The following is a 13,712-nucleotide window of genomic DNA, read 5'->3' as shown; positions in this document are numbered from 1 at the left end:
ATGAACGGCTCTTGGCGTCTTCTGTATCAACTTGGGGGAGGACCCAAGCACCAAACTTTGTATTTACCCGTTTGGCTTCTAAAGAAATAATTAAATAGGGATGCATGATATTTATCGGACCGATAAAATATCAGCAGATTTAAGGGAAAATTATGTAATTTTTTAATCGATCCGCTAAATTAATGAAATTGGGGATTGTTTTGACACTCTGGTTACGTCATCTATCGTGCCTTACTAGCAGGACCCAAGCCTGACCCGTCACTGCCTGATTAATACGGTCTTCACCAGTGTGGTTGTTGTCCTCCGTGTCAGAAGATAACAGCATTGTTGTTTACAAAAGCTGTTCAGTGAACATTCCAAGAGGAGGAAAGACTAAAAGTTTTAAAACAGATCTTATAGTTCACCTGAAAATTCGTCATTGCAGCAAAGTGCTACTGAAAGAATACGAAGTAGCCGCGGTAACAGTTAGCGGTGCTAACAACAACAACAACAACAACAACAACCACAACAGCACAGAGTGACCAAGTCGCCATTCGTTTGAAAACTGTAAACATGTTTCAAGAGAGTGAAAAGGCCAAAGCCATTAACAACAAAGTGATGGAATTCATAGCGCTCAGCGACCAGACTTTGTCTATCGTTGAGAACCCGGGTTTACGCAAGATAATAGCACATTAGGAGCTACGTTACACCCCCCAAGCTGCCGCTTCTTCTCGGATGTGTCCTTTCCCACTAATGCTCTCACCTAGTAAGTAGAAAAGACAATGTAGACATTAGACAGTGACAAGTGAAAAGATAGTTTGGGGGATGTTAAGAAATTTTGAGTAGAATGTGGAAATCATTTCAAGTTTTGAGCTATAAGATTTCAGAAAAATCTCAAAGCATTAATAATTCTGTAAACATTTGGTTGATGGTTCACTTTATTTTTAAGGATGCACTTTGTTTTATTTATTTGAATACATTTTCTTTAATTGAGGTCGACATATCGATGCTTTTATTTTAAATTTAAAAAATATTTGACTTAATTCCACAAATACCTTACTGTTATTTACAGCAAATGACCACGGATTTATGTGATGACATGGAAAAAAATAAACATTTGAAGAGCCACTTCAAATGCTCACTTCAAAGAGACATAAATCCCTCTCCGTTGCGTGAATAATCGTAGTTTCCTCACAACGCTGAAGTAAGCTTCCGACAGCCAGCTTTTGATTTGATTTCCTTTCACCCCAACCGGTCGAGGCAGATGACTGCACATCTGAGCCTGGTTCTCTCACAGATTTCTTCCTGTTAAGAGGGAGTTTTTTTCTCTCCACTGATGCCTAGTGCTTGCTCATTGTGTGAACTCTTGGGGTTCTCTGCTCTCCTTGATGTCGTCTATGTACAGTGCCTTGAGATAATGTATGTTATGATTTGGCACTACACAAATAAAATTGAATTGAAATTAACTTAATGCGCAGTGCAACTGGTTGAACACTGATTGTATCTTTTTTTGTGAAACTTCTTGATGTGAAAACATTTTGGACATTTTAGGCAAGTCATTGACTTTGCCTGACACCCACTATTTTATTTGTGAAAGTTGTTTTATTTGTGAAAATGTTAAAAGGGCGATTTCACCATATATTTTTTTTAATACCTAGACCTCATTAGACCAGGTCCAGATCAAAAACCACTGTACCTAGACCTCTCAAATCTGGCCTAGACTAATCTACAGACCCTGAAGATTCATACAAACAGTCACTACTTTATCAAACCTGTTCTATTTGAGAAAATGCAATAAAGCCACATTTCACTGTTTTTTTCAGCATATAGACCACATTAGACCAGGTCCAGATCAAAAACCACCTCAGAGTAAATATTCAGCATTCATTCACCTATGACCGGTCTTAAATCTATACACTTCACGTTTGTAGTCTGTGTGCAGTTTTATTCTTTTCATTATTGGGTGCAATTCTGTTTATATTTTAACCTACTTTATTTTATTTACCTTCATTTCCATCTTTATTTAAATTTAATTTTGGTCTCTTTTTTTTTAGCACAATAGGGGCGTGTCGCAATTTGAATTTCACCGACAAGTACCTTATACAATCTCGTGACAAATAAACAAATCTTGAAATCATCATCATCATCATCATCATCAGCTGGCGTTGGAGTAAATAGCAGCGAGCGTGTTGTTATTACTAAGGAGTGGTCAGGTCAGCGTGTTAACTAGCCGTGGACAGCTAACCAGTCAGATGAGCGCCATTTACCAGCTAACGTAGCAACAATGACAGTTGCTACTCTGAGTGCGTGACTCGTTAGCGTCAGAAAACATCAGTAACAACAACTCACGTATGTGTTTAACCAGAGCGGGTTCACATTGTCGACCTTGGTTAACCTGGTTAACGTAAACACAAAAAATCCCGCGTCTTTTTTCCTTTAGCGTCTTCGTGTAGCAGCTGTTAGCTCCCCGCGGCTAACTCACGCTAACACATCCAGGCCTGGCTCACGCGCACACGTCACAGCCGTAGCTGACATGTTAGATCCGCGAGGCTAAGACACAAAACAAACAAACAAACAAACAAACAAACAAACACAAACAACGATGTATCGCCACCGTACCTGCTTTGACTGTTCGAAGACGAACCAGCGCGAAATGTCCACACAAACAGAGGCACACCGACACTGACCTGAGCCGAGCCAGACCCCGCCGAGCTTTATACTCCAACAACAAAGGACCACTTCCGGTTTCAAAATAAAACTCACAGCTACAGCTCATCGATCGAGAAACGCATGAGTGAATGAATGTTTTTTTTTGGACATGCTAATGGTCAGTCAAAATACAAAATACGTTAAAGTAATATTTAATTAGTAAAAGTACGACTATATGACCAGAAAGGGACTTAGGTAGAAGATGAAGTCACCTTTTTATAATATTACTTAAGTAAAATTCTTAAACTTTATGACATTTACTGTACTTACTGTAAGTAATAAAAGTCAGTCTCAGTGGTAGGGCCAGTTAAACTGGAAGGTTTGTGGGTTCAATTCCTGGCTCTGCTTGTATGTGTCCTTGAACAAAGACACTTAAGCCCACGTTGCAGCATGATAATGGGTCAATGGGTGAAAACTGTAATGTAAAGCAGTTCATCAAGACAAGAAAAGCTCTATATAATACAGACCATAATGTTAACTCTTCTTCTTCTGGTTTTATTTGGTAGTAACAAGTAACAAACATAGAGGAAATGTAGTGGAGTAAAAGTACAAGTTGCTAGAAATAGAAATAACAAAGTAACGTATATAGATGGGTGAATTTGTAGTACAGACACAAGTATTTCTACTTAGTTACATTACAACACTGCTAATAATCGGCTCAAAATAAAACAAAAAAAAACAGTCAAAAATTGAATGTCGTACAAGTGAGCGCCAGCCAAAAAAAGAGTCAGAAATTCCCAATATCCTGTTTTTCTTGACCTTTGATCTGATCACAAACTTAAAATTAAAACTTACAAACAAAGGGTAAAAAAGGGGTAAAAAAGACAACTGCATAATTAGTGTTTCCAACCATGTGACACAGTGACGTTTGGCTTTTTAATTATTATTACAAGTAATTGAATAATCTTGTTTCTGTTTCCCCTCAGTTTAAATCATCCTTGCATCGTTTTAGTGTGACACCCGTAAACTAGGTCAATGTTGCATAATATATTTTTAGTTCATTGTCGCATCGGCCATTCTTATTTTGCAAAAAGATGTAGTCTATTTCCGGTTGGTTCGCTGCTGCTTTTGCGCATCTTGACGGCTGCTTTTTTGAATCGTCTCCAAGGGCGGAGAATCAGATGAAGGGCGGGTCCGCGCTAAATACGTCCGAACCACTTTCAATCTGCTTTAGAATACATGTTCACGTTTACCCGGATTCAGATTTGAACCTTAAATAAAACAACGACGACAAAATGTGCTACTCGCTTTGAAACGCCCACATTTTAGCCGCCGCGGTACTTCCTCGCGGCTTCCTTGTTGCTCGCAGGACAAAGCCACTGATTGGCTGCATTTAAAATAAGGCCCGCCTTCCAGAGGGGTCAGCCATTTTTCTGATTGGATCGTTCCACGAGTCGCTCGAACCACAATACGTGTGTGATTGGTTGATGTGAAATAAAGTGTTTTGAATGAAGTTTCACACCTCATGTAGAGAAAACACATTAATTACGTAATTTAATAATGATTTAGACTACATATATGTATGTGTGTGGGGGCGTGCCAAGATGGCCGAGTGAATAGACGCGTTCTTATGTTCTGCAAACATAACATTATTATTACATGTCATTTAGCAGACGCTTTTATCCAAAGCGACTTACAATTGAATGGAGTACAATCAGCTAGGGGTGGAATCGAACTTGCGACCATTGCGACTATGATGTCTTTCGCACACAGGGTACCGGTCTTAACCACTGAGCCACTCCACTCCACCTCCAAGTTTTGGAAATGGTAACATTCAACTTATTATCCCTACCAGCACCTAATTCTGCTTTCTTAGATAATACAGCACTTTTAAAACCATCTATTGTTCAATGTCGAACCAACGCGAGAGGAAAAGACTCCAAGAGAGCACCTGACGGAAGCTAAAGCCAGATGCTAGCAACATTATTTTCAAGGCTGGCAATGCTTTAGTTGACAATTGTCATGATTATACCTCCACTTCCCTGCCTCTCACCACTGCAGAAGACGTCATGGATGAATTTCCACCACTACCTGTCACTCCTAGTAAGTCGCCGGCACCGAAGAAAATGATGTACACAGTCGAGCCTGAACAAACTAACCCGAATTATATCATATCTAGCTTCTCAGCTCTGATAAACACGCGGTCAGACAATCTTGAAAGCATGGTCAGTGCCAATGCACTTAAAATTGAAGGTCTTAAAAAGACAGTTGACTTTGTGTGTGCAGAGATTAATGACGTAAAAAACAAAGTGTGTACACTGGAGAAAAAAATGGCAAACGAAGAAAGACGAGTCGACACGTGTCAGCTAAGGGTCTCGGATTTAGAAAGATACTCCAGGAGATGGAATCTTAGACTTTATGGAGTTGAGGAATCGGACAAGGAGCAAGAAGGCCATCGAGGTGTGTCAGGCTGTCCTGCCGAAGGAGAGGGACAGGCTGGCTCATACTATCGACTTCGTACATCGGCTCGGCACCAATCGGCAGAATGACAACAACCCCAGAGGCATTATTATCCAGTTCATCTCACGTGTCTGCAGAGATGCCGTATGGAAAGCTGCCAAAACGTCACCGCACCTGCGCAACAACGGGTTAAGATTTGCGAAGGAAGACAGAGAACGGAGGAACAAACTGTGGCCAGTAATAAAAAAAGATTTGTAAAAGGAAAGCCTTATTTTTATTTGCCAAACAACTTCATACGGATTTTTGTTTTTTTCAAGAAAGTCATTCTATATCTGCTGATGTTAACTTTTGGAAATCACAATGGTCACTACAAATGTCACTACAAATGTCTTGTTATTAGATTCAATAATATTTATATCATAATGATTCATCTTTACGGTTATAATAACAAACTTGACAATGATAAGCTACTTGATTCAATGGAGGAAAGAATTATATTTTGGCTCACCAAATACCCAAACTCTCTTCTTTTAATTGGTGGAGACTTTAATATTGCCCTAGATAATGCTATTGACAGATGCCCCCTGGGTGGCCCTCCTCCCTCAGCACAAACCTTAAAACACTTATGGAAAAATTTAACTTGCTGTGTGGGGAGAACAATTCCCTGATGAAAGATCCTTCACTTGGAGCAATAGATCAGGATCCTGTCAGTCTCGTATTGATTTTTGGCTGCTATCCAATAACATTGATAAAGAGAGAATTACAGTAAATATCCTTGCCACGCCCCTCACTGACCATAGAGCAATCCATATAAGCATCCAATTTAATGCATCTAACTCAATCCATAGATCCTGTTACTGGAAATTAAACAATTCTCTGTTAAAGTATGAAGTTGTTAGAACTGAGATTACCAATTTAATTACTCTTTTCTACGACAAGGCTATAAAAGAAAGATGCTACAACACTAATTGGGAATTATTTAAATTTGAGTCAGGAAAATTCTTAAGAAAATATGGAATACATATTGCCAAAGCTAAAAGAGCAGAAGAAGAAGAAGTCATTAGTAACATCTCTTTGTTTTATCAGAGACCTCCTGATGACGTTTCAGAGGAAAATAAGCTACTTCTATTAGAACTCCAAAACAAACTAGACGAGTTATATCGACGAAAAGCAGAAGGAGCCTTTATAAGGTCTCGGAAGAGATGGCTGGAGGAGGGGGAGCAAAATTCTGCCTACTTTTTCCATCTTATAAAATACCGGTCCAAAATCAATTCCATCCATACCTTAAATGTTAATGGGGTCATTACTGATGACAATAAATTAATTTCAGATTTCTGTTCGAAATTTTATAGTGATTTATACAGCTCTAAATGTAACGATGAAGTCACTACTCAATTTCTAGACTCTGTAAATAACGTGAGAAAGATTGATATGGCAGACAAAGATTATTGTGACACCCCTCTTACGATAGCAGAGGTTTCTGATTCGATTGCCCGACTTTAAAACAATAAATCTCCCGGCACCGACGGCTTAACTGCTGAATTTTATAAAACATTCTCGGATCAATTATCCCCGTTTTTACTACAGGTTTTTATGGAGAGTATAGAGAACAATGCCCTTCCTCCTAGCCTGACTCAAGGTCTGGTCACATTGATTCCCAAACCTAGGAAAGATGTGCTTTTTATTGATAACTGGAGACCTATCTGTCTGCTAAATAATGATTATAAAATGATGGCGTTGACATTTGCCAGGAGAACAAAAGAAATTCTTGACACAATTATAGATGAGACACAGTCAGGCTTCATGAGGAATAGACACATTTCTAATAATATTAGGTTAGTACTAGATATTCTTGACTACTCTGACCTGATATCTGAAGATGGCTTCATCCTTTTCTTAGATTTCTATAAGGCCTTTCTTTCTCTCCTTTGGATTTTGGATTTGGAGATTTTTTCTGCAAAGCGATTAAAACCTTATATGTTAATGGCAATAGTTCTATCAAACTGAAAAATGGAACTTCCCCTAGATTTAACTTGAAACGCGGTATTCAGCATGGATGCCCAATTTCACCTTATCTGTTTTTACTTTGCACACAAATTCTCACAACTCATGTTATTAACAGTGCTATACAAGGAATTTCCATTGCGGGTAGGGATGTCATCATCAGTCAGCTTGCTGATGACACCACAATCTTTTTAAAAAATGCTAGCCAGATACCTGTCGCCATTCATGTAATTAACCACTTTTCAAAGGCCTCTGGTCTATATCTAAATATAAATAAATGTGAATTGCTACCTTTAAAAGATTGTAATATACAAACTATTTGCAACATTCTGATCAAGGAGAAGAAGTTACATACCTGGGAATTCTTATCTCCAAAGATCAGAAAGTGAGATGTCCCTTAAATTTTTCTCCAATCATTAAAAAAACTCAGTGTCTGCAAAGGGATTTGTCTCTAAAAGGCAGAGTGTTACTGTATCTCGGCTTACATACGCAGCTCTCGCTCTACACCTGGATGTTAAGATTTGTAAAGATATTGATAGGATGCTTTTTGACTTCATCTGGAAGAAACGTACACATTATATCAGAAAGAGTTATTATGAATAATTATGAATCCGGTGGGCTTAACTTTTTGGACTTTAATACACTAAACAATACTTTTAAGATAAATTGGGCCAAGCATATCCTTAAAAACCCTGTTTCAATTTGGAATTTTATTCCCCACTATATATTCTCGGCCACACGGTGGTGTAGTGGTTAGCACTCTCGCATTGCAGTGAGAAGACCCGGGTTCGAGCCCCGGTTGGAACAAGGGCCTTTCTGCATGGAGTTTGCATGTTCTCCCCATGTGTGCGTGGGTTCTCTCAGGGTACTCCGGCTTCCTCCCACAGTCCAAAAACATGCAATGTGGGGATTAGGTAAATTGGACACTCTAAATTGACCATAGGAGTGAGTGTGAGAGTGAATGGTTGTTTGTCTCTAGTTGAGTGTGGCCCTGCGATGGACTGGCGAACTGTCCAGGGTGTACCCCGCCTATTGCCCGATGTAGCTGAGATTGGCACAGCACCCCCCGCGACCCTCTGGTGGAGGATAAAGCGGTTAGATGATGACTGATTGACTATATATTCTCTCGCTTTGGTGGTCTGAGCTTTATTTTGAACTGCAATTACAATGTGGACAGACTCCCTGTTAAACTGTCCAATTTTCTTAAGCAGGTCCTTTTAGCATGGTCTCTCATTTTTATAAACACAATTTCTCACCTCACAGATATGTGATTTGGAATAACAGAGATATTTTATATAAAAACAAGTCACTTTTCTTTGAGAACTGGGTACAGAATCAAATTCGGCTGGTGGGCCAGCTATTAAACGGAGAGGGGCGGCTTTTGTCTTGTAGAGAGTTTCTTTTAACATACAATATTCCAGTTACGCCTCAAGAATTTGCAATTGTATTCGATGCCATTCCATCAGACACTTGATGGAAAGATCTGTTTTTCTAGACTTCCCTGAAATAATAAGAACATTCGTGCCCTGTTTCAGAAAGAAATTGTTTCTATTCCAAACGTTGTTTTTTATTGGAACAGATTTGTGAACTACGTTGATTGGAAAAATGTTTGGTTGATTCCTAACAAATACATGATAGTATCGTTCAAAATAATTCACCGATATTACCCTGCTAATCACTATATGACAAAGTTTAAAAGAGACATAAATACAAACTGTTCCTTTTGTGAAAATCATCCAGAAACTGTTTTACACCTCTTTTGGTATTGTTCACACACCAGATGATTTTGGCAAAACTTCAGCAGATTTATCATTGACCATATTTATAAAGACTTTGTTTTATTGTGGGAGAATGTGGTATTTTGCTTTTATAGAATTCAAAATAGAGAGAATATGTACTTCATTATAAATGTATTGATTCTATTGGCCAAATTCCATATTCATAAATCTAAATTCAGTGGTAAAAAACCTAATTTTGTCCCTTTTACCCATGAAGTTGTGCATTATATTTCTTTGAATAATATTTTTCATGTTTAGAGATTAAAAATTCTCTTGAATCACGGTCAACAGTGTCATTTGATTTGATTTGATTTCAGTTTGCCTGCATATATTTTAGGACAGGGAAAGTCTTACAGGCATATGCAGTCCAGTTCATTACTACTTGATTCCGGATTAAAAATGTTCCCATGTTGGAGCAGGCCCTGACCTAAGGAGATGCCATTGTGCCAAACAAAGGGGAGCTTGTGTCTCATCTGCAGGGACAGTGACGGTCAAGTGTAGAGTACGGTGGTAAGTCCGTCTATATTATCAAATATTTGTTCATTTCAATGCTGAAAGGCCTTCATTTCCCCATGAGCCTTACATGTTATGAAATATGATGTTATGTCTGTTTGTCATATGGATAACTGTGACCATCAGACTCACAATAAGTAAACTTAACTAATGCTGGAGCCATGTCATCTACTGTACTTCATGTGTGTAGAATCTTTAGTCCATGTGTATTTGATTTTCATTCTTGTTGAGAATTTAGATTTTGAGAAAGATTCCTGCATTTTTATAGATGTCCCTGATAATAGTGATTGTTCTTTGAACCTCTTCATTAAGAAGAAATGGAACAATTTGCCTCTCAGACAGGGTTTAAAAAAATGATTGTTTTGTGTGTTTCTTGAAACTTATGAATCACTTTTCCTGTCTGTCTTTTAGGACACAGTGTCTATAAATGCCACCTTGACTGTGTTCAAAGCCATAATCACTGTGGCTTTGTGAAAAATGTTTTGTCTGTCAGTTTGAACTCTGCTGCAAGACAGCAACCACAAATATTACTGTAACTTTGGTCTACACGGTGACTCCGGCGTCCACGGTGACTCCGGCGTCCACGGTGTCCACGGTGACTCCGGCGTCCACGGTGTCCACGGTGACTCCGGCGTCCACGGTGTCCACGGTGACTCCGGCGTCCACGGTGTCCACGGTGACTCCGGCATCCACGGTGTCCACGGTGACTCCGGCGTCCACAGCAGACCATCAGAAAGAAACATGTATGTTTACTATGGTACTGTGTCATTCTGAATTCAACATGGAACTCTTTTGGAAGTTGTTGACATTTGCATTTGAGACATTATGTAACAATTGTGATTGTGATGATGGTCTACAGGTATGTATGATGTATGTCCCTGCAGCCGTACTCTCCATCTCCCTGGACAAAGACAAAGACTGAATTTCTTGAATTTCCGGAATCAATAAAGCATCTGTCTGTCTGTCTGTCTGTCTACCTATCTATCTACCTATCTATCTAAGACATGGACACATGTGGAACTCAGTTTGACTCCAGGTAAACTGATCATTTAGGAAACTGTTAATCCAATGTTCACAACAGATTATATCCCATAACGTATGTGAGTGTCATTAATGACTTCATTATTTTGTTATATCATTTTGTCTCATCAGCGAGATAACTCAGCTTCAGAGCCACGTGTCCAAGGAAGCAAGGCTCAAACTGGAAAGCCTTAGAGAGTGAGGACTTTGTCAGGCACCTGAAATCCCTGACAACTTTTAGAAACATGTATTACATGGATTTGAAAGTTATACAACTTCCTGTGCACAATGAAGGGTTTCAGTGCATTTGTTTTACTTTCATCAAAATACCTACTGATGTCTAACTGGCTGGGTTTGATTCAGATACCAATGTTTCATATATCGTCCTGGAAATAGGTCACATCTCCTTAATGACGCACTCAGCAGATCTCGTCTACTTAACATCTGTCTGTCACCACCAGCCGGACCACACCAGCACAGAATTTTAGGAGCGTTTTTTTCAGGTTAAAAACATGATCAAGTAGACTTTTATTAGTTCTAATCGTTGTTCTGTCCATTTGAACAACAAGTCAAACTACAGACTAATAAGACATTCAATAAATGTAGGCCTATATTAAACACACCTTTTTGTAACATACAGGTTGCCATGATGTTGGAAGTTTGCAAAAACAAATGAAATTATTCCAAATGTTACATTGTGTTCACAGTGGAATTTTGGGGGTCAGTATCACGTTATACTATATTGTATCAGCGTGATAATTATATGAACGTGATACTATATTGTATCAGCGTGATAATTATATGAACGTGATACTACATTGTATCAACGTGATACGTGATACTACATATTGATCAGCGTGATAATTATATGAACGTGATACTACATTGTATCAGCGTGATAATTATATGAACGTGATACTACATTGTATCAGCGTGATACTACATTGTATCAACGTGATAATTATATCGATACTATATTGTATCAGCGTGATAATTATATGAACGTGATACTATATTGTATCAGCGTGATAATTATATGAACGTGATACTACATTGTATCAACGTGATAATTATATAAACGTGATACTACATTGTATCAGTGTGATAATTATATGAACCTGATACTACATTGTATCAGCGTGATAATTATATGAACGTGATACTACATTGTATCAGCGTGATAATTATATAAACGTGATACTATATTGTATCAATGACACTCACATACATTATGGGATATAACCAGTTGTGAACATTGGATTAACAGTTTCCTAAATGATCAGTTTACATGGAGTCAAACTGAGTTCCACATGTCCATGTCTTCCATAGATAGATAGATAGATAGATAGATAGATAGATAGATAGATAAATAGATAGATAGATAGATAGATAGATAGAAGGATAGATAAATAAATAGATAGATAGATAGATAGATAGATAGATAGATAGATAGATAGATCGATAGATAGATAGAAAGATAGATAGATACTTTATTGATCCCGAAGGAAATTCAAGAAATTCAGTCTTTGTCTTTGTCCAGGGAGATGGAGAGTACGGCTGCAGGGACATACATCATACATACATCACAATCACAATTGTTACATAATGTCTCAAATGCAAATGTCAACAACTTCCAAAAGAGATCCATGTTGAATTCAGAATGACACAGTACCATAGTAAACATACATGTTTCTTTCTGATGGTCTGCTGTGGACGCCGGAGTCACCGTGGACACCGTGGACACCGGAGTCACCGTGGACACCGGAGTCACCATGTAGACCAAAGTTACAGTAATATTTGTGGTTGCTGTCTTGCAGCAGAGTTCAAACTGACGGACAAAACATTTTTCACAAAGCCGCAGTGATTATGGCTTTGAACACAGTCAAGGTGGCATTTATAGACACTGTGTCCTAAAAGACAGACAGGAAAAGTGATTCATAAGTTTCAAGAAACACACAAAACAATCATTTTTTTAAACCCTGTCTGAGAGGCAAATTGTTCCATTTCTTCTTAATGAAGAGGTTCAAAGAACAATCACTATTATCAGGGACATCTATAAAAATGCAGGAATCTTTCTCAAAATCTAAATTCTCAACAAGAATGAAAATCAAATACACATGGACTAAAGATTCTACACACATGAAGTACAGTAGATGACATGGCTCCAGCATTAGTTAAGTTTACTTATTGTGAGTCTGATGGTCACAGTTATCCATGATCAGGACAAACAGACATAACATCATATTTCATAACATGTAAGGCTCATGGGGAAATGAAGGCCTTTCAGCATTGAAATGAACAAATATTTGATAATATAGACGGACTTACCACCGTACTCTACACTTGACCGTCGCTGTCCCTGCAGATGAGACACAAGCTCCCCTTTGTTTGGCACAATGGCATCTCCTCAGCTCAGGGTCTGCTCCATTACTGAACGTAGTGTTGCTCTATAAGAGAAAATGTCAAATAAAATTGTATTTTGTATTTTTAACATGGGAACATTTTTAATCCAGAATCAAGTAGTAATGAACTGGACTGCATTTGCCTGTAAGACTTTCCTTGTCCTAAAATATATGCAGGCAAACTGAAATCAAATCAAATCAAATGACATTGTTGACCGTGATTCAAGAGAATTTTTAATCTCTAAACATGAAAAATATTATTCATCATCAAATCTATTATCTTAACAATTGTAGAACTGAGGTCACAAGTTTTCAAATGAGCAAAGCTGTGTGCAACTTGTCAGAGTCATTTAAAGATTAAAAAACAGATAAATACTAATATATAGAGATCATATAGTTTCTCTTATACGTTTCTTGGTTGTAAATGAGACCCTCTGTCTCAATGTTATAACCTGTACATATAAATAAAAGAAAAAAAGGAAAAAAAATCGCTGCGTCTCGCTTGCTGTTACAATCGCTATCGTTACAGCAGACATTACTGGTCAATAAACCACACTTAATTGATTTAATGTACACAAATAAAAACTATTCATCCAGTGTTCAATATCAAAATGTGTTTTTTATCCATTCTTACCTTTTCCTCCGTCATTTTGGACCGTTTTTCCCGTGACTCTCTCTCTTCATACTTCGTCAACGTAAACGTCATCACGTTTCAGACGCAGTTTCTTCTGTGACCCAATCAGAGTGTTTGTGTAGTGTGAGGGGGTGTGTCGTAGAGTGTGAGGGGGTCACCATGGAAACGACCGGATGACGTGAGATACGTCATCATGAAAAAAGTCCCCGAGCAACACAGCGAACAAACGAAGGTTCCTGTGCTCTGTAAAGTTACCCAATATTAGTATAACAA

The 13,712-nt window shown here is 38.2% G+C and overlaps 1 protein-coding gene across 3 annotated transcripts in view; it reads right to left on the bottom strand.

Annotated features, from left to right (window-relative positions):
* ckap5 (cytoskeleton associated protein 5) overlaps positions 1 to 2,714 on the bottom strand; it is a 47,894-nt gene extending 45,180 nt beyond the window's left edge. For all 3 annotated transcript variants that reach the window (XM_044035388.1, XM_044035389.1, XM_044035390.1), the window contains exon 1: positions 2,599 to 2,714. The gene's annotated coding sequence lies outside the window, so the exon portion shown is untranslated. The remainder of the gene's footprint in view (positions 1 to 2,598) is intronic.
* Positions 2,715 to 13,712: the final 10,998 nt, after the last annotated feature.

The sequence above is a fragment of the Solea senegalensis genome, linkage group LG10 (genome assembly GCF_019176455.1).
Source record: "Solea senegalensis isolate Sse05_10M linkage group LG10, IFAPA_SoseM_1, whole genome shotgun sequence".
NCBI lineage: Eukaryota > Metazoa > Chordata > Actinopteri > Pleuronectiformes > Soleidae > Solea > Solea senegalensis.
The sequence above is the reverse complement of the archived record's forward strand: the minus strand, read 5'-3'. Positions and strand labels throughout refer to the sequence as shown.